Source organism: Thamnophis sirtalis, unplaced genomic scaffold (genome assembly GCF_051295495.1).
Source record: "Thamnophis sirtalis isolate CommonGarterSnake01/CBP01778 unplaced genomic scaffold, rThaSir2_p1.2 scaffold_1, whole genome shotgun sequence".
In the NCBI taxonomy this organism is placed as follows: domain Eukaryota; kingdom Metazoa; phylum Chordata; class Lepidosauria; order Squamata; family Natricidae; genus Thamnophis; species Thamnophis sirtalis.
This window is the reverse complement of record NW_028261381.1, coordinates 2898912-2926743: the sequence shown is the minus strand read 5'-3', so window position 1 is coordinate 2926743 and position 27832 is coordinate 2898912. Positions and strand designations below refer to the sequence as shown.

The 27832-nt window shown below is 42.6% G+C and overlaps 1 protein-coding gene across 20 annotated transcripts in view; it reads left to right on the top strand.

Annotated features, from left to right (window-relative positions):
- MAP2 (microtubule associated protein 2) overlaps positions 1-27832 on the top strand; it is a 270997-nt gene that overhangs the window by 45482 nt on the left and 197683 nt on the right. For all 20 annotated transcript variants that reach the window (XM_087706492.1, XM_087706485.1, XM_087706477.1 and 17 more), the window contains exon 2: positions 13828-13874. The gene's annotated coding sequence lies outside the window, so the exon portion shown is untranslated. The remainder of the gene's footprint in view (positions 1-13827; positions 13875-27832) is intronic.

Sequence of the window (27832 nt, the reverse complement as noted above, 5' to 3'; positions counted from 1 at the left end):
TACAAACAATTTAAGAAGTCACAACACGCACAACAATTCGAGTAGGGGTGGAACTCAGGAGCCCCAGGCCTGCTGGAACAGCCAGGTCTTAACGGCTTTTCGGAAAGCCTGAAGGGTGGTGAGGGTCCGAATCTCCACGGGGAGATCTCGTTCCAGAGGGTGCCAAAAAGGTTCACCATCACCGGTATAGGGTTTCCTGCCTAGGCAGGGGGTTGAATTAGAAGACCTCCAAGGTCCCGTCCAACTCTGCTATTGTATTATTGTACTTATGGAGAGGAGATGCTGAAAAGCTTTGTTATAAAAGATAAACAATTCTATATACAGGGCGGGGCATAACCTTTTCCTAGGGGGTCACAGCAACACTTGTAATAACAACACAAATAATTCATACACCATTCGAAAGCCCATCAAAAACTGAGTTTATTGACACGATTTAATAGTCAGTATGACCACCATTAGCCCTTCGAACAGCATTCAAACGAGGTGGATAAGAACACAACAAATCTTCAAACAGTTCCGTTCGATTTTCCAGATTTTTCAACACAGTTTCCAAATTCATCCTCAAAGTTTCAAACGAAACAAATTTAACATTTAATAGCTCATTCAATTCAGTTTTTTATGGGCTTTAAAATGAGGTGTCGCGGAAGTTGTAAACTGCTGTCGATCTTGCTGTGACCCCCTAGGAAAAGGTTATGCCCCGCCCTGTAGAATAGAATATAAAGATGTAATACTATTGGATGATTTTAGGATGATGTAATGAAATGCCATAATATAAATTTATTTTAAATTTAGAATGCTTTACCTAAAAAAGATGTGATAATAGCTATAGTCAAACGAATGTTTAATAATCATAATAATTGTATACATACACATTAGATTGATGATACGAGACTTTATGTAAATTGCAAGTGAAGACTATTGTGAGGAAGCACAAATGTTTTGTAACCAATCGGCACACTGTAAGTAATTGGAGGAGGGTTTTTATACTCTGTGTGTGTTTATGTTTGTATTTTTGTATGTTTTATGTTTGTTTAAAAATAAAAATTAAAAAAGGTGGGAAAAAGAAAAACACAGTCACTGTCATGGGATTATTCACTTAGCATCCATTTCGTTGAATGGCAGAAATACATGTCCCAATTATAGTCACTAAATGAGGATTATCTATATTCTATCCATGTGTCACTCTGTGGTCAAGATGCTGACTGGGAGAATCTTCCAAGGAACTGCTTAGCCAAGCACAAGAAGAGAATAGCAATAGCAATAGCAGTTAGACTTATATAGCGCTTCATAGGGCTTTCAGCCCTCTCTAAGCGGTTTGCAGAGTCAGCATATCGCCCCCAACAATCGAGGGTCCTCAACTACTTAAAAAAAAACCAGGAAAACAACATAAACCCACTTCTGGCCTAGTGATTTAAACTCGCTCAAAGCGAAGATATATTCTTGGGCAAATGGACCCTGTTTCTATCAAATCTTAGTCCTGTGCCTTATCTCACTTATAAAGCCCTTCATGGTATTGGACCTGGGTACTTGAGAGACCACCTGCTGCCAATTACCTCCAATAGACCGATTAGATCCCACAGATTAGGCCTCCTCCAAATTCCATCCGCCAGCCAGTGCTGACTGGCGACTACCCGGAGGAGGGCCTTCTCTGTGGCTGCTCCGACCCTCTGGAACGAACTCCCCGTGGAGATTCAAACCCTCACCACCCGCCAGGCCTTCCGCAAAGCCCTTAAAACCTGGCTGTTCCGACAGGCCTGGGGCTAAAGAGCTGTTGCCCCCCGTCTCGAATGGTATGACTGTTGTGTGTTTTTAAATTATGTATTGTTATGTTTCGTCTTTTATTTTTTGTCTGTACCCCCCTTCCCTGATTTGAATTGTGAGCCGCCCTGAGTCCCCTTTGGGGGAAAAGGATGGCATATAAATATAATAAAAAATCAAAATCAAATCAAAAAAATCTCGCTGTTCTTAAATTGTGATGTTTGGGATTATACATTGATATATTAGAAAAGATGAAGAGTGATCAAGAATTTCACTGGTTTTGTTTGTTGGTATTGTATTATCTTAATTAAATAATTGCTATCCCTCTGTTTGAGCACCAGACAAAGGAAGTGTGTAAGATGTTCTTGTTATCTTTTGCCTGCTTCAGCTCATTCTGAGCTTTAATTTTCCAGAAAGCTTCTTTGCTGATCTGGTGGGTTATGTGCCTCTCCTTGTCGACGTATCCCCTTTCCATCTCTTATCTGCCCTTTTTCTGTTGTCAGATCTTGAATAAGCTTTTAATCCAATTGCATTGAAAAAAATTGCAGTTCTTCTGCTGGGTTCATTTAAAAGAAATCTTATTGAAAGTGTGTCTTCTATACCTTAAATAGAACATTTTTTCTTAATGTTTCCCCAAAACTCACAAGTAAGCAAGAAGTGCAGACAAAATAATCAACCAATTTAACACATATAATTATATATTATTTTTATAATAGAAAGTATATAATGAATATGCTGGATGATCTCATATTCAAAAATACCGTAGATTAGTTTGTTAAACTTTATGTGATAAGAGAGAAAGTATTTTTAGATACTTGTAGATGTAGGTAAAGACTCCATGAACTGATTTCACAGTGTTATGGCTATCAGGTCTTCCTTGATCTGATTATTGGTAAGAATATAATCTACTCTATAGTTTTGGATTTCCTGGTGGTTTCTTATTAAAGATACAAAATTAGTATGATTTTTTGTAATTGTTTTGAGATTAACCATACTTAACTATCTGTTGCCACTTGCTGTAGACCTAATTAGAATTTTGAGAGGCAATATAACGGTCAAACAAAATAATTCAGAGTTGAGGACACGGAAATTCCACCCTAATTTGAAATTATCACAAAATATTTTGGAAATAAGTCTTCTGGGGAAACAATGTTTAGTTTAGTTTAGCATAATTGGCAATGTATAGGTTAAGCTATACCATTAGTGCTTCATGTGGTCAAACTAGACATATATTCAATTTCTCTTATATGTTTGGAAGAGCCTGAACCAGCCATCAGACTTAGATTTTCCAGGTTCAGCTTTATAACTTGTCTTCCATTGATAGGGATCGATATTGGGGTCTTAATTATCATGGATTTTCCCATAACAACCTTAATCTTGGCTCCAAATTGAGAAGCCTACTAAGATGCACATTGAAAACATTCTTAACACATTTCTTTCACTTCACTAATCTGGTTATTCTTTGAAGGATCTATATAATTAAAAACAAGGAACAGTCATAACATCTGAAGAACTGGCCCTATTAATTATCTCCTCTGAATTTCGGAATCCTTCATTGGCGTGTTTGTGTGTGAGATTCTTGTTTTTAGCTCCTTTACATTTTATCTCATCACAACATCCATAATATGTAGTGTAGTGTAGCTGTTGAAATACAAGTAATGTTCATGGCTTTTTAAACGTAGATTTAGTGCACAATCTTAATTTTTCTTCATGATTTTCATAAATTAAAGTGCGGCTAGAAAATTTTGGCAGAAGGACATATCATAATTAGGAAGAAAACTGAAGAAGAAAGAGATTGCCATCTGATTCTTCAACTATTGCTGATTGCTCCTTCTTTTAATATTATATCTGGAAAAAAAGCTATAGTGGCTCATTAAAAGGGCTTTGCAGAGAGAGAGAGCCTGCTAGCATGAGTAATCTCTTTGAAGCATTAAAGTAGCCATTTCTATAGAAGGTTGGTATTGTTATTTTACCTCACATTGTCTTTGTAAAATAAACATTGCTGTATAAGTACATTTGAAATAATGATTTGGGGAAAGTACATGTTTATTTCTTTCTCTTCATCTTTGTCCCTTTATCATCATCTGGAATGGTGATGATTTTGCAGCAATTTACAAATCTCCTAAATGCCAGAACTGTCAATTCAATATGTGTAATTATTTTCAATGATTTGTTTCACATTCTGGTAGAACAAAACTCCAGTGTACAGAATACTGAATAACAAGTTGGAAAGGACCTTGGAGGTCTTCCAATCCGACCCCCTGCAGGGAACTCTAGGCTTAAGCAGGAGACCCTATGACAAATGGCCGTCCAGACTTTTCTTAAAAGCCTCCAGGAATGGAGTACCCACAACTTCTGAAGGCAAGCTATTCCATGGACTGTTCTCAGTGTTCTCTCTATTAGGAAATTTCTCCTTAGTTCTAGGTTGCGTCTTTCCTTGATTAGTTTCCATCCATTGTTTCTTGCCTTGCCTTCTGGTGCTTTATAAAAAAAGGTTGACACCCCCGGCCTTCTTTGTGGTAACCCTCAAATACTGGAACATCATGTCACCCCTAGTTCTACCCCTAGACCTCTTCACTAGCCATACCCAAGTCTTGCAACTGTTCTTCATTTGTATTAGCCTGCAGCCCCCTAATCATCTTTGTTACTACTGCAACGTGCTCTACATGGGGCAGCCCTTGAAGAGCATTCGGAGACTTCAGCTTGTCCAGAATGCAGCCGCGCGAGCGATCATGGGTGCACCTCGGTTCACCCACGTAACACCTATCCTCCGCGAGCTGCACTGGCTGCCTATCGGTCTTCGGATACGTTTCAAGGCGCTAGTCGTCACTTATAAAGCCCTTCATGGTATTGGACCTGGGTACTTGAGAGACCGCCTGCTGCCAATTACCTCCAATAGACCGATTAGATCCCACAGACTAGGCCTCCTCCGAATTCCATCCACCGGCCAATGCCGATTGGCTACCACCTGGAGGAGGGCCTTCTCTGTGGCTGCTCCGGCCCTCTGGAACGAGCTCCCCGTGGAGATTCGAACCCTCACCACCCTCCAGGCCTTCCGCAAAGCCCTTAAAACCTGTTCCGACAAGCCTGGGGCTAAAGAGCTTTTGCCCCCCCCTCGAATGGTATGGTTGTTGTGTGCTTTTAAATTGTGTATTGTTTTGTTTGTCTTTTTATCCCTTATCTGTATCCCCTTCCCTGACTTGGATTGTGAGCCACCCTGAGTCCCCTCCGGGGAAAAGGGCGGCATATAAGTGCAATAAATTCAATTCAATAAATTCAATTCAAAATTCAATTGTTGCTCTTTGCCCTCTTTCTAGTCTCATCACACTTTTCTAGATTGTAGTGACCAAAACTAGATGCAGTATTTCAAGTGTGGTCTCACCAAGGCATTATAAAGCAGTAGTGAAGTTTCTGGTGGTCTTGATTCTATCCTCTTTTAAAGCAGCCTCGGATTTCACCGGCTTTTTTGGTAGCTGCTGCATACTACTGGCTCATATTTAAGTGACTGTCCACTAGGATTCTAAGATCCCTCCTGCAGTCACTGCTATTTGAGCTAAGTTTCACCTAATCTGTGCCTGTACATTTGGTTTTTTTTGCCTAAGTGTAAAAACTTTTCTTTACATTGAATTTCGTTTTGTTAAATCGGACCAGTGTTCAAGTCTGTAGAGATCCATCTAGATTTTGAGCCTATCTTCTGGGATATTGGCTTTTCCTGACAACTTGTTGGACCTGGGTACTTGAGAGACCGCCTGCTGCCAATTACCTCCACTAGACCGATTAGATCCCACAGATTAGGCCTCCTCCGAATTCCATCCGCCGGCCAGTGCCGACTGGCGACTACCTGGAGGAGAGCCTTCTCTGTGGCTGCTCCGACCCTCTGGAACGAACTCCCCGTGGAGATTCGCACCCTCACCACCCTCCAGGCCTTCCGCAAAGCCCTTAAAACCTGGCTGTTCCAACAGGCCTGGGGCTAAAGAGCTCTTGCCCCCGTCTCGAATTGGTATGACTGTTGTGTATTTTAAATTATGTATTGTTTTTGTGTCGTTTTAATTTTCTGTTTGTATCCCCCTTCCCTGGTTGAGTTGTGAGCCGCCCTGAGTCCCCTTCGGGGGAAAAGGGCGGCATATAAATAAAATCAACATTCAACATTCAACAACATTGTTATCATTTGCAAATTTGATGAGTTCTCCTTCTATTCCCTGATCTAAACCATTTATGAAGTTATTGAACAGTTCTGAGCCTAAAACAGAATCTTGGGGACGCCCCACGGATTACTTCCCTCTATGCAAATATAATTGCATTAAGGCCTCCATGCCTTAATGCTTAACAGATACATCTGGAATGATGATGTACTTCTATTGGGTAATAGAACTACATCATCATTCCAGATGTATCTGTTAAGATACTAATTTTAACTTTTAATTAAAGGCTTAACCAATATGAACAAACCTTAGCGCTATGCTTTAATTGATGGTTAAAATTTTTTAAAAAAATCAATTGGTATGCATACAGATAGACATAGGAAATATTTTCTAGGCTTTACTGTAATCTTGAATAAATGGTACTGTGAGAAAGCTAACAATTGTAGTCTCCTTTATTTTTATACTATTCTCTTTTCATTAGTATTTTTTAACAATTGAGGATTTGAACGTCCTCATATTTAAATGGATGTTTCTCATTAGGGCCAATAATTAAGTGTATTAGAAGGCTATAAATGACAATAGTGACATTTATATGCTTTAGTTCTTTTATTTGGATACGTTTGCTGAGATCAGTGGTGGGATTCAGCCGGTTTGCACCTACTCGGGAGAACCGGTTGTTAACTTTCTAAACAGTTCGGAGAACCGGTTGTTAGAAGAAATCTCCTTTTGTTTTTTCCCACTTTACAGGGCTAATCCTGTAAGGAAGGCAGGAAAGAAACATTCTGGTGTTGTTTCTAACCTAATCGTTATTGCCCTGTTTACAGAAACAGCCTCTCCAGTTAACCCTTATTATATTATAATAGCTAAAGCGAAGCGCCCATCGACCTGAGTGACGCTGAGTTGGCCACGCCCACCCAGTCACATGACCACTGAGCCCTGCCTACTCACCTGGTCATTAGTGCAGAGAACCGGTTGTTAAATTATTTGAATCCCACCACTGGCTGAGATGCTACATTTTTTCCATTATAGCACATTTTTTTCACTCTGTTTACCTTCTCTGCTCTTCCTCACATTTTTTCCCCTGCTGATTTTTCATGCCTCTTTAGCTAGCCTTCTCCATGTGCTGACTCTGGAAGTGAATCCCCATTTAATGACCCATTGAGAATACCACAGTACATGTCCAATGATACGTCACCTTTGAGGCATGCTTCTTTAGATCATGCTCCTGCATGATAATTCCATTACAGTACTGTCTTCCAGGGCCGTTGAGGTTGGATTTTTGCTTCTTCTGATAGGCATTTCATCAGTTATTTTTATCATTTGTATTTTCAGGAATGTAAATGTTATTGTTGACTCTGGATTGCTGATTTTTTTACTTTAATTTTCCCCACTTCAGAACTTCTTTGAACTCATTGTTTTTAATGGTCTTTATGGCTGTGCTACGTTTCCTGGAACAACTCTATTTTCAGTTGCTTGTGGCTTTGATAGTCTATGAAAGTCTATGTTCTAGTTCAGGGGTGTTAAGCCCGTGGCCCGCGGACCAGACGCCTCACACCCTGGCCACGCCCACCCCTGGTTTGGCGAAGGGGGAGGGAAAGTCACGATATGTCACATGACGATGTTGTGACGATGCAAGTTTGACACCCTTGTTCTAGTTGATCCCCTGAGAAAGCTTTTTAAAATATTCTCTAAGCCACACTAAAGCAGCTGACCTCACATTATTGTGCTTTCAGCTTTTTCATGAGAAAATGGTATATACTATGGTTCCACCACAAAACCGCGGATGACAAAATCGCGCTCGACGAAAGCGCGCATTTGACGTCATCACAGCGCGACGAAAACATCGTGCTGTGATCGATAAATGTAAAAATAAAGCGAAAACCTTACCCTAACCCCCCCAAACCTAACCCTAAACCTAACCCTAAACCTAACCCTTAACCTAACCCTAAATCTAACGCTAACCCTTAACCTAACGCTAAACGTAACCCTCACGCTCTAAACCTAACCCTAACCCTTAACCTAACCCTAACCCTTACCTTTATGTGAATCGGCTTGCTTTAATTTTATTTTTATTTCAATTTTTAATTTTTTTCGTCGCGCTGTGATGACGTCAAATGCGCGCTTTCGTCGAGCACGCTTTTGTGGACCGCGGTTTTTATGGGTCACGATATACTATACCATATCTAGGCTTCAAAAATCTGACAGCTGCTAGATAGCAGACATTTGTTTCTCTTTGCTACTTTCTAGTGGTTGCTAGATTTTGGGGTACAAGGGTACTGTGGGAATTCTGTGATGGTCAACAATAGGGTTGCTACTCTCTGCAGAGGGATGGTTTCTCCAGGATTACTACAACACTGTGTCCAGCGAAAGAAAACCACTTCAGATTGTTGCCTGAAAGAACTCTTTTATGTGGTAGTCTTCTGTAAGTGGAACATATATTAAGTATTAAGTCTATCAAAACCACGAACCCCCTGCCATTGAGGAAAGCTATGAGAGATCCGTTTTGAACAGGAACCCTCTCACACAAGCTGCCTAGAAACCAGGGAAACCGAATGCTTTTAGTTGTTCAATTCTTCTATTATATAATGTAGTAAGACCGAGGCAAGCTTTTCGGATGATGGGTGCATTTAGAGTTTGGGGAACATGCTGTGGAGGTTCACAGCTAGTAGTAAACTATGTACTTACCAGAAGGAAAAGTGATCAGATTCTGTTGTTCCTAGCCTTTCCAAGTCTCTCTGTATCCACCTAATCGTCTGCCTGCCTGCCTGTGTATCGCCAAGCAAGACACTGAAGTTCAGATACTCATCATTTAGTTCTCTAAGAATATCTAGGAGCCTCTTTAAAGCTTAGAATCATACTTATAAACTAAGGAGATGCTAGAGCTGATGCAGCATTCCAGCTTTCCATTGTATTGTTTTAAAATTAAAATAAAGCTAACCTATGAAATAAAGCAAAATATGGCAAGTAATACTCAAAGATAAGATGTTTCTTGGCCTGACAAGTAATTAGTAAAGTAAATCCTTTTCATTTTACCCAGGGGTGGGTTTCTCGCCCCGTTCCAACCGGGCCGGCGGTGTTCTCGTGCACGCGCGCGGTGCACGCATGCGTACTAGCGTCTGCGTGACGTTCCAGCTGCTCCTGGAGGATCGCGCAGGCGCTGTATGCGTCCTGTGCATGCGTGGAAGCGCAGAACTCGTCAAAACCGGGTAAGGACCGCGGGCGGGCGAGCGGGCCCTTCGCCGTTCCCGGAAGTTACTTACTTCCGGGTTCGCCGACCAACCGGTTCGCAGGGACCGCCGCGAACCGGTTGAAACCCACCCCTGATTTTACCCTTCTTGAACTTCGACTGCATCCACAAATCTTTTCATATTTCTTTGATATTTTCATCTGCTTTTAAACATTCCTTCTATAGAAGCCAGTGGTTGGACTTTTCAGGTAAGGGTATCATTTCCTGGTTTTGGGCAGCATTAAATATGTTTTGAGAGCATTAGTTTAAAAAGAATAAAAAATGAGTTTCTGAAATAGGAAGAAATAAAATGGCCGAGCCATTGTGAAATCTCACAAGAGTCCATTATCTTGTGTCTTGTATACATCTATAGCTTATTTTCCGTTAAACTTAGTCATTAATAAAACCCTCAAATGTTTGTTTATGTTTATATGTTTGTGCCACGCTCTAGAGCAGATTTTCTTGTGGCACAACATTCTAGTTAGCATACTCTCGACACTCCTTTTGAACAGGCATAATTGAAAGCGTTTAAGACGGGTAGGTCTTTCAAGAATCCAGAGGGGTGGAATGTTTTCGAAAGCCGACAACTCACTTGGAGAAGCTATGATGGTTTTATGAGTCAGAAGTCTTGGCATGGACTGTATTTATTAAAAAAAAGCCATGTCTCTGTTTTGTATTGGATGTGGCTTTCAAATTGAGTCAGTATTACGAATATCTCAGTGCAAGTGATAACTAAGTTACTGAATAGGTAAAAAAAGGGAGCAAGCTCAGCTATGTGATACAATAAGCAAATGCAAAAGATTTTATACAGTATTTTTTATGATTGAGAATACTTGTATGTTAATAAGGGTTGGTATGCCTTTCAGTATCTAGTGTAGCACTGGTGCTAATTAAACATCTGATTATGATTATTATTATTATCTGCCAATTACCTCCAATAGACCGATTAGATCCCACAGATTAGGCCTCCTCCGAATTCCATCCGCCGGCCAATGCCGGCTGGCGACTACCCGGAGGAGAGCCTTCTCTGTGGCTGCTCCGACCCTCTGGAACGAGCTCCCCGTGGAGATTCGAACCCTCACCACCCTCCAGGCCTTCCGCAAAGCCCTTAAAACCTGGCTGTTCCGACAGGCCTGGGGCTCAAGAGCTTTTGCCCCCCCCTCAAATGGTATGGTTGTTGTGTGCTTTTAAATTGTGTATTGTTTTGTTCGTCTTTTTTATCCCTTATCTGTATCCCCTTCCCTGACTTGGATTGTGAGCCGCCCTGAGTCCCCTTCGGGGAAAAGGGTGGTTTATAAATGCAATAAATTCAATTCAATTCAATTTATTCTACTTACCCTTTCCTGTCAATTAAATGGGAGTTTTGAACTATACTTTTCTAAGGTATAATAGAGAACTGTTTCTCAGACAATATTACACTTTTATTTCTCGGTTGCTTGTTATAAATACAGTGGGTATATTTAAATATTCAGTGTGTTATAGGAAATTGTTGAAACATAATAAGTGCCAGTAGACACTTGTCAAACCACTTCAAGCAAGTGTTAAGAAAACTTAGTTATCTTAAGAGATTAACTCAGAGAGTCAAAACTGACAGGCTAGAAACCAGGAGGCCAGGGAGTTCTAGTTCCCCCTTAGCAGAGGTGGGTTTCAATTTATTTTACTACTGGTTCACTCATGTGCGCAGTCCGTGCTTGCGTGATGCTTCTGTGAATGCGTCCAGGCAGGTGGGCGGACCCTCCTGCCACCACCAGTTCACCTGATCCGGGGCAAACCTCCTCAACGACCAATAAGATCACACAGGTTAGGCCTCCTCCGGGTGCCGTCAGCCGGACAATGCTGGCTGGCGGCCCCTCGGGGGAGGGCCTTCTCTGTAGCTGCGCTGGCCCTATGGAACGATCTACCCGTGGAGATCCGGACCCTCACCACTCTCCCGGCCTCCCGAAAAGCCACCAAGACCTGGCTGTCTTGGTGGCTTGGTGTTATAAGAGCCAAGGTGGTGCAGTGGTTAAATGCAGCACTGCAGGCTGACTGCTAGATCAGCAGTTCAGCGGTTCAAATCTCACCGGCTCAAGGTTGACTCAGCCTTCCATCCTTCCGAGGTGGGTAAAATGAGGACCCGGATTGTTGTTGGGGGCAATATGCTGACTCTGTAAACCGCTTAGAGAGGCCTGAAAGGCCTATGAAGCGGTATATAAGTCTATTGTTATTGCTATTATTGCTATTGCTGTCCTGGCAGGCCTGGGGCTGTTGATTAATGTCCAGCCCCACCTAGACAGCATGGATGGTGTGTAATTTTAATAACTGTATCTTATTTTTAAATTTTTTAAATGTTTTTTATCTTGTCTCTGTAAGCCGCCCAGAGTCCTACGGGATTGGGCGGCATACAAATTTTTATTAAATTTCAAATTTCAAAATTTCAAACTGGCAGAAACCCACCTCTGCCCCTTTGGCACAAACCCAACTACTCACTGGCCACTCATTGGTAATCACCCCTAGGAGGAAGGCAATGGCAAACCACTTCTGAAAAACCTTGCCAAGAATACTGCAGGGATACGTCGAGGGCATTCTACAGGAGTCAACATTACTTGTAGGAGGGAATAGTTGAAAACGATCTAATGTTCCGTGGCAAACTTCCTGTTGAGGGCAATATCACATCTGAGGTAATTCACTGCAAACCATTCATTTTTTTTCATTTTATTATATTTATATGCCGCCCTTTTCCCCCGAAGGGGACTCAGGGCGGCTAACAAATCAAATCAGGGAAGGGGGGGGGGTACAGACAAAATAAAAAATAAAAAAAACGAAACATAACAATACATAATTTAAAAACACACAACAGTCATACCATTCGAGATGGGGTCAACAGCTCTCTAGCCCCAGGCCTGTCAGAACAGCCAGGTTTTAAGGGCTTTGCGGAAGGCCTGGAGGGTGGTGAGGGTTCGAATCTCCACGGGGAGTTCGTTCCAGAGGGTCGGAGCAGCCACAGAGAAGGCCCTCCTCCGGGTAGTCGCCAGTCGACACCGGCCGGCGGATGGAATTCGGAGGAAGCCTAATCTGTAGGATCTAATCGGTCTAGTGGAGGTGATTGGCAGGAGGTGGTCTCTCAAGTACCCAGGTCCAATACCATGAAAACACATTGAAAGTAGATAAACAGCTGAGATTGAACATAAATGTGAGTTCCCCATTCTCTCTTCTCCCTTCCCTTTCCTCAGTGTTCTCCGTTTCATCCATCCCAGCCTCTCAAGCAGCAATCTGAAAAGAAACGGTCAGCCATTTCTTACCAGAATCCTGAATTGCTCTTTTGCAGAGGAGTTTGTGATTTTTATGTTTGTTTGTATGTATGTATGTATGTATGTATGTATGTATGTATGTATGTATGTATGTATAGGCATGCATGTATGCATGTATGTATGTATGTATTTACCCACCTACCCTCTTTATTATTTTCATAAAAGCAGTGAGCATACTTAATATTCCTTTTCTCCTCTTATTTTCTCCACAATGAAAACTCTATGAATTCGGTTGGGCTCAAATAGCAAATAGCAATAGCAATAGCAGTTAGACGTATATACCGCTTCATAGGGCTTTCAGCCCTCTCTAAGCGGTTTACAGAGTCAGCATTATTGCCCCCAACAACAATCCGGGTCCACATTTCACCCACCTCGGAAGGATGGAAGGCTGAGTCAACCTTTGAGCCGGTGAGATTTGAACCGCCGAACTGCAGCTTAGCAGTCAGCTGAAGTGGCTGCAGTACTGCACTCTAACCACTGCGCCACCTCGGCTAACTGGCCCAAAGCTAGCTATGTTGAACATCAAAACCAGACTTTGAAAAAAAAGAATCAACTTACTTGCTGAATATCAATGTAACCTAAAGACATCAAAAATTTACTATAATAAAATAAGCTATAAAATCTTACAGCTAAAGTTTTAAAGTTTAAGAATGTTGGACATAAAAGTTAATATAGCAAGGCATTATGCAATTGGGATAAGGCAATTAAACGATTATGTAGAATAACAGAATAGTAAAATTATTGACCTAAAGCTTAGAACTATTATGATGTTAAAATGCATGGAAAACGGTAATTAATATTATGATATCCAGAGAAAATGCAATAATATATGATTTAGAATCTAAAAGTTAGAATCGAGCTATTTATCTCTAATATTAAAATTACTCTGGTAATTGTTAATGAAAATAAGAGAAAAGTAAGAATCAATTAACAGCAAGCCCATACTACATTGTTGTAGAGTATTTATTTATTTATTTATTAGACTTATATACCGCTTCATAGGGCTTTCAGCCCTCTCTAAGCAGTTTTGCAGATTTTTAGCAAATTGAGTCAGCAAATTGCCCCCACAGTCTGGGTCCTCATTTCACCCACCTCGGAAGGATGGAAGGCTGAGTCAACCTTGAGCCGGTGAGATTAGAACCGCTGAACTGCAGATAACAGTCAGCTGAAGTGGCCTGCAGTACTGCACCCTAACCACTGCGCCACCTCGGCTCTTTAGTACTGACTAAATGATGCCACTCAGATTTTGGGCAAATCTGATATGCTTTCCTAATTGAGTACTGTAAACATTTAGAAACCCCGATTGAACACGTGTAATAAGAATATAATGTTGGACTGTTGATTTGGTTAAAGTTAACTATAAAGCAATTTCAAGTTCAAGTGTTAATGAAGAATTCTGTTCTTTTTTTAGACTTCAGAAAACTAGAGTGAGATATCAACTGGCAAATCCACCTAAAGGTCAGTATTCTGTTTTGCGATTGCTGAAATGAATGCTGTGCAATTAAACTAGTGGTGGGCTTCAAAAAATTTTCGAACCTACTCTGTGGGTGTGGCCTCCTTTGTGGGAGTGGCTTGCCGCCCATGTGACCTGGTGGGAGTGGCTTGCCGGCCATGTGTTTTCTTTCTCTCTCTCTCTCTCTCTCTCTCTCTCTCTCTCTCTCTCTCTCTCTCTCTCTCTCTCTCTCTCTCTCTCTCTCTCTCTCTCTCTCTCTCTTTCCTTCCTTTTGTCTCTCTGTCCCTTTTTTCTTTTTTCTTTCATCTCTCACTCTTTCTTTCTTCCTTCCTTCCTTCCTTCTCTTTCTCTTTCTCTTTCTCTTTCTCTTTCTCTTTCTCTTTCTCTTTCTCTCTCTGTGTGAGTCTGTCTGTGTGTGTGTGTGTCAGTGGTGGGTTTCAAAAATTTTTGGAACCTCTTCTGTAGGTGTGGCCTGCTTTCCGGGTCCACTGGTGGAATCTCTTCTAACCGGTTCGGTAGATTTGACGAACCAGTTCTACCGAACTCGTGCGAACTGGCAGGAACCCACCTCTGGTTGTATGTCTTCAGGGCATTTCACTTTAGAATTCAGATAAAGTAATGAATAATGCATAGTTTTAAATAAAACTATACATTTTAATGTATCTGTATCCTGCTTCTTACACTAATTTATGCTATTTAATTTAATTTAAGCATCAGTGAGGTGACCAGGGTATATAAATGACATTTGAAGGGCTTCCGAGTTGACAAAGAAGCCTAATCATGCACAAGATGAATCTGAACAAAGACTTGCTTGAATTCAGCTGTCACCTACTCTTTGAGTAGGCGCTGCAAAGGAGAAACCCCCAGATTGCACACCAGTTTCAACTGGGGAAGTAAAACCCATCAAAACCAATAATGGAACCCAAGTCCATTTCTCCCCATTCATATACTGCAGTGGTTCCCAAACTTGGCAACTTTAAGACTTGTGGACTTCAACTCCCAGAATTCTCCAGCCAGCTCTGCTCTGCTGGCTGGAGAATTCTGGGAGTTGAAGTCCACAAGTCTTAAACTTGCCAAGTTTGGGAACCACTGATATACTCAGTCAGTACTTCAACTGTTTCATCTGCACACCTCAGTGTTGAGATAGAGAACTTCTCTCAGCTCAACTCCCTTTATAGGGTTGTTGTGAGGAAAATAGAAAGAGGAAAGACTATTATGTGGCTTTGGTGTCTCCATACTATTTCTGACTGAAATGGGTCTAGATACTCAGTTTCATGTAAGATTCTGTACAACTGCCATTTGACTGCCTTTTCCCTAACCTTCTCCCAAAAGAGAAATCAGAAATTAGTGGATAGTTATCTGTTGTGGCCCAGCAGGAGCTGTTGGAGCTGCCACCAGACTCCGACAGCGAGGGGCCCTATGAGTCGGCTCTGGAGGATGTGGAGGACCCTGGACAGGGTTCTGACTCCGAGCAGGGCGCAGAGAGGCTGGTTGGCCACCAGGAGGCACCTGAGCCTTGGACCAGTGGGGAGGAGATAAGGGAGTATGATCCAGGCGTCAGCAGTGGGGAGGAGCTAAGGGCATTGTTCCTAGATGCCCAGCACCGCAGAGCTAATAGGCGTAAGGAACAGGTACGCAGTTACAGGAGGTAATTGCACTCAGCTGGTGGTAATTAGGCTCCTCTCCGGACTATAAAAGGAATGATTGTGCACATGCCCTTTTGCAGAAGTCAATGCATTAACTAATGTTAACTGCCGCAGTCATTAATATGGTCTAACTTCCTGAACCAGTAGCATTTCAGATAAAACCGCTACAATTTGATTTCTGGTGACTGAACAATTGTAAACAAATGCTTGCCATCTTGATCTACCTTTGATAGTAACTCATGACTATGTCAAGGAGGTGTCAATGGTCTTCTTGAATCTATCTTATCAAGTGAATATCTTTATTCTGATTACGACTGGCATTTGGTATAATTTCATTTCAAAAGTTATGCAAATAGAGATTATAAGGAAAATGAATAAATAAATCTGCAAATGGAAGAGGCTAAGCATGATTTGAATATAACTGTTATAAAATTATGAACTAAAAATGAAATATGTCTTGAACTACTACTAAAATACCTTTAAATAAAAATTGAAATGCTGAACTAATAATCTTCTAAAATTCCAAATTGCTAGAATACTATTAAAATGTTATGCTGTAAATTATCAGCCTTTCAGTTAATTTTATGAGAAGCTACTGATAGTAGGACTTCGTAAAACTTGGTTAAAAGAAAATCAGTCTTCCTTTCATACAGAAGTGTTGTATTCTGTAAGCTGCCAGACAATAAAGTTAAATGCTTCATTTTACAGCCAAAAGCTAAGCAAATAAGCTTTTACAAACAATAGTACAGAATTAGTAAAAAAAAATATTAAACTGCTCATTAGAGGAATTACAGAGTATACAATGCTAAAAAGTGGGAATTAAATTATGTAAAACTTATTAACCAGCCAACATAAAAGCTAATCTAAATATTGTCATCTCCAGTTATGTAAAAATTTATGTCACTACTGTTGATAGAATCAGTTTTGAATGACAGAAGTAAAGATGTGTAACAATTTCTTGAAAAAAAAATTGGGGGGGGGGGGGATTTCAGCTAAAAAGTGTAGTAGAATACTTATTATGGCACTTTTATTTCTATAAAGCACAATAAAATAAGTTCGGCATTCTCTATCAATCTCCATCAGCAAGGGTACATATGCTTCTTAAATTTGCCTTGCAATATTGCTAAGAGAATGAGATAGCAATAGCAATAGCAATAGCAGTAGACTTATATACCGCTTCCTAGGGCTTTCAGCCCTCTCTAAGCGGTTTACAGAGAGTCAGCATATTGCCCCCAACAATCTGGGTCCTCATTTTACCCACCTCGGAAGGATGGAAGGCTGAGTCAACCCTGAGCGGGTGAGATTTGAACCGCTGACCTGCTGATCTAGCAGTAGCCTGCAGTGCTGCATTTAACCACTGCGCCACCTCGGCTCAAAACTTTTTTCTGTAATCCTCTAATGTATTTTGTAATAGAAATGACAGGTAGAAATAGGCAAGCATCTCTCTGAGAGATATCTCTAATTTTGTTTGAAAGTATAATTATTGGTGGTTATAATCTGTTAGATGTTTAATTACTACCAGGGACGTACAGTCAGGGGAGGAAGGGGAGGCGGGGCCTCACCAGTGTCATGAGGAAAAGAAAATTAAATTAAAAGGAAAAAGGCTAAGGTAGTTGCTGCTAAGAATGACTCTGCTTCGTGCTAACTGCAGGAGGAGGCAAGAGAATTATGGGCCTCCTTTGCATAAGGAATTTTTCACCTTTTAACCCTTGCTCAGAGTTAAGCAAGGGTTAAAAGGCGAAAAATTCCTTATGCAAAGGAGGCACTTGGTTCTCTGCCTCCTGGTCTGGTTTTTTTACATTTTCATCATGGCGGACAAGAGGAGAGTTGAAATGATCCTCTGACACAGCTGGAAAAGGTGGGTCCGAGGGAAGGGGTAGGGGGGAGGAATTCAAAATTCCAATCATCCATCCCCTATAATATACAGCTATAAAGTGATATTTGATGTTTGACCAAGTATATAAGTGTAGTAATATGGGACATCAATTTTGAAATGGTCAGTTTCCTATAGAAAATTATAGTTACCGTAGTTTCACGCATATATCCCGCCCACGCAAATAACCCGCCCACGCAAATAACCCGCAGGTTTTCAAGATTTATGTAAAAAAGTTTTTATACACCCCGCCTTCTTATATAACCCGCAATCACAGCACGTCCCTTCCCGATCTCAGCACTTTCCCTCCCCAGCGCCCAGGCTTTCTCCTCCGTTCCCGCCTCCCGTCCCTTCCACCATCTCAGCACTTTCCCTTCTCCTCCGTTCCTGCCTGTTCCTGCCTCCTGTCCCTTCCACCATCTCAGCAGTTTCCCTCCCCAGCTCTCCCAGGCTTTCTCCTCCGTTCCCGCCTCCTGTCCCTTCCCCGATCTCAGCACTTTCCCTTCTCCTCCGTTCCTGCCTGTTCCTGCCTCCCGTCCCTTCCACCATCTCAGCAGTTTCCCTCCCCAGCTCGCCCAGGCTTTCTCCTCCATTCCCGCCTCCCGTCCCTTCCACCATCTCAGCAGTTTCCCTCCCCAGCTCGCCCAGGCTTTCTCCTCCGTTCCCGCCTCCCGTCCCTTCCACCATCTCAGCAGTTTCCCTCCCCAGCTCGCCCAGGCTTTCTCCTCCGTTCCCGCCTCCCGTCCCTTCCACCATCTCAGCACTTTCCCTTCTCCTCCGTTCCTGCCTGTTCCTGCCTCCTGTCCCTTCCACCATCTCAGCAGTTTCCCTCCCCAGCTCGCCCAGGCTTTCTCCTCCGTTCCCGCCTCCCGTCCCTTCCACCATCTCAGCAGTTTCCCTCCCCAGCTCACCCAGGCTTTCTCCTCCGTTCCCGCCTCCTGTCCCTTCCACCATCTCAGCAGTTTCCCTCCCCAGCTCACCCAGGCTTTCTCCTCCGTTCCCGCTTCCTGTCCCTTCCACCATCTCAGCAGTTTCCCTCCCCAGCTCGCCCAGGCTTTCTCCTCCGTTCCCGCCTCCCGTCCCTTCCACCATCTCAGCAGTTTCCCTCCCCAGCTCACCCAGGCTTTCTCCTCTGTTCCTGCCTCCCGTCCCTTCCCCGATCTCAGCACTTTCCCTTCTCCTCCGTTCCTGCCTGTTCCTGCCTCCCATCCCTTCCACCATCTCAGCAGTTTCCCTCCCCAGCTCGCCCAGGCTTTCTCCTCTGTTCCTGCCTCCCGTCCCTTCCCCGACCTCAGCACTTTCCCTTCTCCTCCGTTCCTCCAACCCCTCCCCAGCTCGCCCAGGCTTTCTCCTCCGTTCCCGCCTCGGGAGGAATGGAGGAGAAGGGAAAGTGCTGAGATCTGTTAACAGATTAGTTAATCTGTTAGTCGCTGTCGTGTAAAATATTTTCCGTATACCCCGCCCACTTTTATACCCCACGGGGGGGGGGGCATGCGGGGTAGGTAAAAACGCACATTGCCCGCGGGTTATATGCGTGAAAATACGGTATTCTTGAACACTTCCCAAAATTCACTGCAACATGTATGTATTATTTGGTTCACCAGTTGAAACAGAAATAGTTCCCTGAAGAATATTTAAAGTGGTAAAAAGAAGCTGACTTCTTCAAATGAGGAGCCCGTACGAGGCTGGAGCGAGAGCCACGGAGGTGAAAGGCAAAGAGGGATGGGGTGTTCCAAGAGGCCCCCTCCCTTTTTTGCACTCCGCAAGCCAGGCCCGCAGTGGCAAGAGGCTCAGCTCCACTTCTATCACCCCCCCTCTGCTCCAGAGAAGCTGGCCACGGGCGAGTCTCCGCAGCCCCGGTTCCATCGCCAAGCAGCCCTGGGAGGAAATGGGCTAGCCCCACTTCCCTCCCCGGACTTTCCGGGAGCGGAGGACCCGCATTCTGCTCCCCCTTCCAAGCCCCGAGTGGCCAGCCTTTCGCCTCCATGGTTCCCGCTCCAGCTGCGTCCAGGCTCCTCCTTGGCGGGCCTGCCGGAGCTCTGGGAGAAAACATCAACAAACAACATAATACAACGTAATAACCCTAACCCTTACCCTAACCATAACCCTAACCCTTACCCTAACCATAACCATAACCCTAACCCTAACCCTAATCCTAACCCTAAACTGAAACCTAACCCTAACCCTTACCTTAACCCTAATCGCGCTTTCGTCAACACGCATTTATCAGTGCGCTTCTGTGGGCGCAATTTCGTCTTCACTGTTTTCGCGCCGCGGTTTTGTCGGCACGCTTTTGTCGAGGGCGCATTTGACGGGTCACAACATTGGACACATCTTCCTCCTCTTCTTTTCTCCATAGCAATAGTCCTGTGTGGTGAGTTGGGCTGAGAGAGAGTGACTGGCCCGAAGTTAGATGATGATCTGCAAGAGTTCACATTGCCATCAATGTGATGGGTTTTGTGGCAGTAGTCAGCCCTCCTGCTGTGTTAAGATGCTCATCCTGCCAGAGGTTAAAAAGGTTTAACATAAACAAATAATACATAATATGCCCATGTGAAATTTCTCAACTGCATTTCATCTTCTCAGAGAAGCCAACTGATGAGTTTCCTAAATTGACAGCCAAAAGGAAAAAAAATCTGGCTACAAGGAGAATACTTTACTAAGAATGATACCTGAATTTAAATAATGAATGCAAGTTTGATTAACAGTGGGTGGGTAGAAAAAAAGGCAGAAGCATTTAAAAAGCACTTTTTCTCGTAATAATTTTGCTGAATATCCTATACTAATAGTATTCTGCTTGATAAAACGTGGGTTATTGAGAAGATTTGGATTGAGGCTCTGTATGGTGCAGAGATTAAAAATGATGTAAAGCTAAGAGATATACTGAACATTTCATAAAGGCAATCAGATAATCGCCTTTGAGACTTGTGTGAAATTATTCATGAATTTTAATAGGAAATATCTCATGACCTTTGCACACACCTACACAACAGCCTGCCATATTTATTTATTTCTGAGCAGGTGGACATTTTCAGCTGAAGTTGACAACTTTATTTTGACACGGGGAAGTTCAATATTGGAAAGGTTATATTAGTCTTGTTTGGATATTTTCCTCCCTATTCTTTCTTTGGGATGTATTATTCAAGGTGGTTTTCCTATTTGGTGAGGGTGCTGTATCTGTTTTATTAAGGGACAAAACACTTCAAAAAGAAAAACGTATCAACAGACAGTTGAGACACATGCATGTATTACATCAGAGGTGGGTTCCTACCAGTTCGCACCAGTTCAGTAGAACCGGTTCGTCAAATCGTCAAACCGAACCGGTTAGAAGAGGTTCCACCAGAAAGTAGGTCACACCTACAGAAGAGGTTCCAAAAATTGTTGAAACCCACCATTCACACACACACACACACACACACTCACACTCACACTCACGCAGAGAGAGAAAGAGAAAGAGAAAGAAAGGAAGAAAGAAAGAAATAAAAAAAGAAAAAAAGAAAGAAAAAGTGAGAGAGATGAAAGAAAAGAAGGAAAAAGGGACATAGAGACAAAAGGAAGGAGAGAGAGAGAGAGAGAGAGAGAGAGAGAGAGAGAGAGAGAGAACACATGGCCGGCAAGCCACTCCCACCAGGTCACATGGCCGGCAAGCCACTCCCACAAAGGAGGCCACACCCACAGAGTAGGTTCGAAATTTTTTTGAAACCCACCACTGTATTACATATAAACTAACTTGTAAATGTATCGGTGACGCGGTGGCTCAGTGGCTAAGACGCTAAGCTTGTCGATCAGAAAGATCAGCAGTTCAGCGGTTCGAATCCCTAGCGCTGGGTAACAGAGTGAGCTCCCGTGACTTGTCCCAGCTTCTGCCAACCTAGCAGTTCGAAAACGTGTAAAAAATGCAAGTAGAAAAATAGGGACTACCTTTGGTGGGAAGGTAACAGTGTTCTGTGCGCCTTTGGCATTTAGTCATGCCGGCCACATGACCACGGAGACGTCTTCGGACAGTGTTGCCTCTTTGGCTTTGAAACAGAGATGAGCACTGCCTCCTAGAGTCGGGAACGGCTAGCACATATGTGCAAGGGGAAGCTTTACCTTTAAATGTATCAGTATTTGAGTCTTTCTATGAAGTGAACACTAGAAAATAAAAACAATGTTGATCAACTTAGTGAGAATCAAAAAGAAAAGGTACATTACTATTTGATTGCTGTATGTATTCATTTTTATCTTCCAGAAGAAAATCAGAGTTTTTTTTAAAAAAAAATTTGGTTTTGTCATTGAATGTTGATCTTATTTTTTCATTGATGCATCTCACAATTTTGTTTTGAAGCTTAGACACTTCACAGTTTAAATAATGTCATATAGAAAAAAGGAGTAATAAAAGAAGACAAAGTGTTCTTATTTTTCTTGTCAAGTGTTAATTGCCGCAGTCATTAATATGGTCTAACTTCCTGAACCAGTAGCAATTCAGATAAAACCGCTACAATACAAAAGGCAAATTGTACTGGCAGCTTGATATACTGTACTGCATACATTGAGTGTATAATCATGGATATTCATACTAAATTTAAAAACCAGAGTATTACAAGTTACATGGAATCCTTTTCATTCAGATTAATCAAATATGCATTGGAGATACAATCAGATAAATGTAAACGTATTTAATGTTTTCTAGTCCTGTCCCCAAATATCTGTTTAAGTATTTTATTGATTATGAGTTATGTCTGGCTCTAATAATATTTCTGTTTGGTTATCTTAAAATATTTTAACAAACGGTTGCCTCTTCTTTTGTTAAGAATAATGCTAAATTAAGTTCTTTTGAATGAAGAGTTGCAGGAAACATCCAAAGGAGTTTTACTAATTCATATGGCGTTCCTAATTTTAATCCCATCGTTTACTTCATTCATATATTGCTAAAAGTAAAAAAAAAGAAACAAAACAGAACCTGAGGATTAGCGTGGAATAACATTTGCTGATTATTTAATTTGTAGCTCAGTCCTCGATCTAAAACTCTGAATACAGCTAAATCTTCCTCGGGATAACTCTAATTACACTGTATATGAATACTTACTTATGACACATCATATATAATTAAAGGATAAGCTCTACCTGCTAGAAATTTGCAGTCAGTGTCAAACCACCTGTGAGGTTAATTTGGTGGTTCACTCCTGAGTGAAGAAAGCTTATTCCGCTCCTGCCCCTCCCTCAGAAATAGCCAATGGGAGGTGCTACTCACAGTCAAGACTCAAGAGGGACTTATAATGTCCCTCTTTCATTTTGGAAAGAAACTCTGTTCGTCCAAAGCTTCCCCGTGGTGCATTTTTAAAGGAATCCTTGCCATATCTGGCCTCCTCCGCGAGCTGCACTGGCTGCCTATTGGTCTCCGGATACGCTTCAAGGCGCTAGTCGTCACTTATAAAGCCCTTCATGGTATTGGACCTGGGTACTTGAGAGACCGCCTGCTGCCAATTACCTCCTCTAGACTGATTAGATCCCACAGATTAGGCCTCCTCCGAATTCCATCCGCCGGCCAGTGTCGACTGGCGACTACTCAGAGGAGAGCCTTCTCTGTGGCCACTCCGACCCTCTGGAATGAACTCCCCATGGAGATTCGAACCCTCACCACCCTCCAGACCTTCCGCAAAGCCCCAAAACCTGGCTATTCCGACAGGCCTGGGGCTAAAAAGCTTCTACCCCCTTCTCGAATGGTATGACTGTTGTGTGTTTTAAATTATGTATTGTTGCGCGTTGTTTTAATTTTTGTCTGTATCCCCCTCCCTTAGTTGAGTTGTGAGCCGCCCTGAGTCCCCTTCAGGGGAAAAGGGCGGCATATAAATAAAATAAACATTCAACATTCAACATACTTTCTGTCCCTGTAGTCATACAGCTAAATAGTCTCCATGCAAATATATTTTAAACATTCTGTGCAAAGAAAGGTTCCAGTTTCTTAATAATTTTGATTGAATTGAGTTGAGTTGAGTTTATTGGTCTTGTATGCCGCCCACTCCCGAAGGACTCCGGGCGGCTTACAATAAACAAGGGAAGGGGATAAATAAACAAAACAACACTTTAAAATACACAACAGTCACAGTTTCCGTGGGGCTGGGTATTTCGAAAGCCCCCCGGCCTGCTGGAGCAGCCAGGACTTAACGGCTTTGTGGAAGGCCGGGAGGGTAGTAAAGGTCCGGATCTCCACGGGGAGCTCGTTCCAGAGGGCTGGAGCTGCAACAGAGAAGGCTATCCCCCCGGGGAGTCGCCAGCCGACATTGGCTGGCAGATGGGATCCGGAGAAGACCTAACCTGTGAGATCTAATCGGTCTATGGGAGGTAATCGGCAGGAGGCGGTCTCTCAGGTACCCAGGTCCGATGCCATGTACGGCTTGATCTTTCCTATGTGTTTCCACTTCTACATATTGCTCTTTTTGAGATGTTGGAACCAAAAATATGTCATAACAAATGAGACCTGGCTGATTTTTTAGTTATATCCAAAACTCTGTAGAATTACACTGGTTTACTACCTGTATGTCAGAACATGGGTCGTAGGCTATCTTGAGATTTTTTTGTGTGTGTGTGTGGGGGGGGAATCCCAGAAGGCAGCGGCAAATTGTATCCTTAGTGTTGCCCAGAAAGCTACCTATGTGGATATGCCTATTAAGTCATCATTGTAAGAGCCGAGGTGGTGCAGTGGTTAGAGTGCAGTACTTCAGCTGACTGTTATCTGCAGTTCAGCGGTTCTAATCTCACCGGCTCAAGGTTGACTCAGCCTTCCATCCTTCCGAGGTGGATGAAATGAGGACCCAGATTGTTGTTGGGGGCGATATGGTGACTCTGTAAACCGCTTAGAGAGGGCTGAAAGCCCTATGAAGCGGTATATAAGTCTAACTGCTATTGCTATTGCTATTGTTGGCCTTGACATAAGTAAATTGTTTAACTAGAACTGTTAACTGTAATTCAATGTGGGCACATTGTAGATGTGTTAAAAATAATTATAGTTTTGTTTTGCTTTTCCCAATAATCCTTAACCTGGATTTTTGTTTGCTTTTTTCTCAACTTTTATTAAACTTATTTACATTTAGTTAAGTTATCCACTGTGAGCCCAAGATCTAGTTATTGGCCAGTTAGTGGTTATCTGAGTTATTATTCAGCAGATACAAAGTTACATATGAACTGATTGCAATTATACTTACAGTAAATTTCTGTGAATGCCAAATAACAAAAAAAAAAGTGAAAATATTAGAAAATTAAGTCAAAACAATTTCTCTCTCTTATTGATTAAGAAATTAGGCCTCAGAAACATTTTCAAAAAGGGAAGAGTGCTCGCCTGGACTACTGTAATGCTCTCTACATGGGGCTGCCCTTGAAGAGCACCCGGAGGCTTCAACTGGTCCAGAATGCGGCTGCGCTGGTTATCATGCTCCCATGTTACACCCCTTTTAGGCGGCCTGCACTGGTTGCCTGTTGTCTTCCGGGTGCGATTCAAGGTACTAATTATGACCTTTAAAGCACTCCATGGCTTAGGCCCAGGGTACCTGCGAGACCACCTACTGCCACCGGTAGCCTCCCACCATCCAGTGCGATCCCATAGAGTTGGCCTCCTCAGGGTGCCGTCGGACAGACAGTGTCGGCTAGCGACCCCCGGGGGAGAGAGCCCTCTCTGTGGGAGCGCCTTCCCTCTGGAATGAGCGGCCCCTGGAGCTTCGTATAATCCCCGACCTCCGGTCCTTCCGACGCGCCCTAAAAAGTTGGCTTTTCCAGCAAGCCAGCCTGGCCTGAACAAAATAAAATAAATTATTGATCACTGTTAATTTTAATTCGATTTTTTTTTTTTAAATGTCATTGTCAATTTTAATTGGGTTTGGGATATTCTGTTTAATTTTTTAAAAACTTTTGTATTATGTGTTTCTTTTAATGTTGTACGCCGCCCTGAGTCGTTGGGAGAAGGGCGGCATATAAATCCAATAAACCTAAACCATAAACCTAAATAGAGGACAATATATGTAGTTCAGAATTGAACTGTGGAGTCCTGGGTGCTCTCTGATCTTACTTGTTTGCTTGAAGGGAGTGAGATTTGCTCTCTGTTTTTATATACCGGTAGTAACTTTCCCTGTCTGTGGTGGTGGGGATGCTGTTTTCTCCATCCTTGTGACTAAATATTTTTCTTTTATTGAAAAAAATATGCAAACTTTCCTGTTAAACACGGAGAACGTTAATTGTTGTTTGTACCTTGCTTTCAGTTGTGAAAAAGGTAATATTAGGCAGTCTCTCAAATATGGGTATTTGAGAGACCGCCTACTGCCAATTACCTCCGCTAGACCGATACGATCGCATCGATTAGGCCTCCTCCGAATTCCATCTACTAGCCAGTGCAAACTGGCAACTACCCGGAGGAGAGCCTTCTCGGTGGCTGCTCCGACCTTCTGGAATGAACTCCCTGTGGAGATTCGGACCCTCACCACCCTTCAATCCTTCCGCGCCACTTTGAAGATCTGGCTGTCCCGGCTGGCCTGGGGTTAAGATTCCAACCCCACCTGAATTGTGTGACTGTTGTGCTCTCTTTTAATATGTTGTATTGTTTCCATATTGGAATACTGTTTGTCTTCCCCCCCCTCCCTTTTTGAATTGTGAGCCGCCCTGAGTCCCCCCAGGGAAAAGGGCGGCATACAAATAATGGAAATTCAAATTCAAATAAATAGCTTTAATCAATTTCGGTGTAATAGGTTTAGGTTTCATTTTATTTATATGCCGCCCTATTCCCTGCGGGACTCAGGGCGGCGCACAAACCCAAGGAGGGGAAGGGAAACGCAAAAACTACAAAAACAAGGAATTTAAAAACCACCAACAGCCACACGATTCGAGAGGGGAAGGGAACTCATCGACCCCAGGCCTGCCGACACAGCCAGGTTTTAACGGCTTTTCGGAAGGCCTGGAGAGAGGTGAGGGTCCGAATCTCTGCAGGGAGCTCGTTCCAAATAAATTAATAGATTTAAATAAAAAGAAAACTACTAAATATTTAAAATGGTGCTATACCTGATCAATAATATTCAAGTGTACCTTCCTGCATTCCTTAATGGAGAGTGAATGAACGAGGGAATGTGGCCTGTGGTTAAGTAGCGTGCAATCCCTCTGAGGTGCTGCTCTGCCGTAGGATTTATTAACCTGCAAAGAGAACAAGAGAGAATTTATTTCCTAGCATTAGAATGGCAATATGTAAGAGAAGAGTCCCAATGGGAGTGGGCGGCGTACAAGTTCTATTAAACTAAACTAAACTAAAGAGCCAATCATATGAAAAAATAATAATCTGATTCAAAAATGTTCTTGGATTCACTCAGAATTTAATAATTCTGAATTAATCAGATGAAGGTATAGGGTGTGTGCATCTGTGTTTGCCCACCTGTGTTGATGGAGCAAATTCCTCTCACCTACTTGCACCCCAGACCATGCCAGACATTAGTGGCTCAGGGAAATACTGTGGACATAGTTTACTTAGACTTCAGTGCAGGTAATAGCAATAGCAATAGCAATAGCAGTTAGACTTATATACCGCTTCATAGGGCTTCCAGCCCTCTCTAAGCGGTTTACAGAGTCAGCATATTGCCCCCCACAGTCTGGGTCCTCATTTCACCCACCTTGGAAGGATGGAAGGCTGAGTCAACCTTGAGCCGGTGAGATTAGCAATAGCAATAGCAGTTAGACTTATATACCGCTTCATAGGGCTTTCAGCCCTCTCTACCCGGTTTACAGAGTCAGCATATCGCCCCCAACAACAATCCGGGTCCTCATTTTACCCACCTCGGAAGGATGGAAGACTGAGTCAACCCTGAGCCGGTGAGATTTGAACAGCCGAACTGCAGAACTGCAGTCAGCTGAAGTAGCCTGCAGTGCTGCATTTAACCACTGCGCCACTTTGACTTTTAGTCCTCAACTTATGACCACAATTTAAGCTGCTAAGTGAAAAAAATGTTAAGTGAGTTTCGCATCATTTCACAACTTTTCTTGCCACCTTTGTTAAGTGAACTGCTGCAGTTGTTACATTAGTAACACAGTTGTTAAGCCTACCTTGATTTCCCCGTTGACTTTGCTTGTCAGAAGGTTGCAGAAAGGGATCACGTGACCCTGGGACTCTGCAACTGTCATAAATGTGAGTCACTTGTCAAGCATCTGAATGTGCGGTATATCACGTGGCCATGGGGATGTAGCAAGGGTCATGAGTGTGAAAAAATTGTCATAAGTCACTTTTTTCAGTGCTGTTGTAACTTCAAATGGTCATTAAGTGAACTGTTGTAACACAAGGAACTTCCTGTATTTTAACAAAATACACCACGGCCTATTCCTTGGTAAAGTAGAAAAAAGTGGGATTGACAGCAGTATCATTAGAATGGATTTGCAACTGGCTTAACAGCCACGTCAATGTGTAAATTGGATTGGATTGGATTTATTAAATTTATAG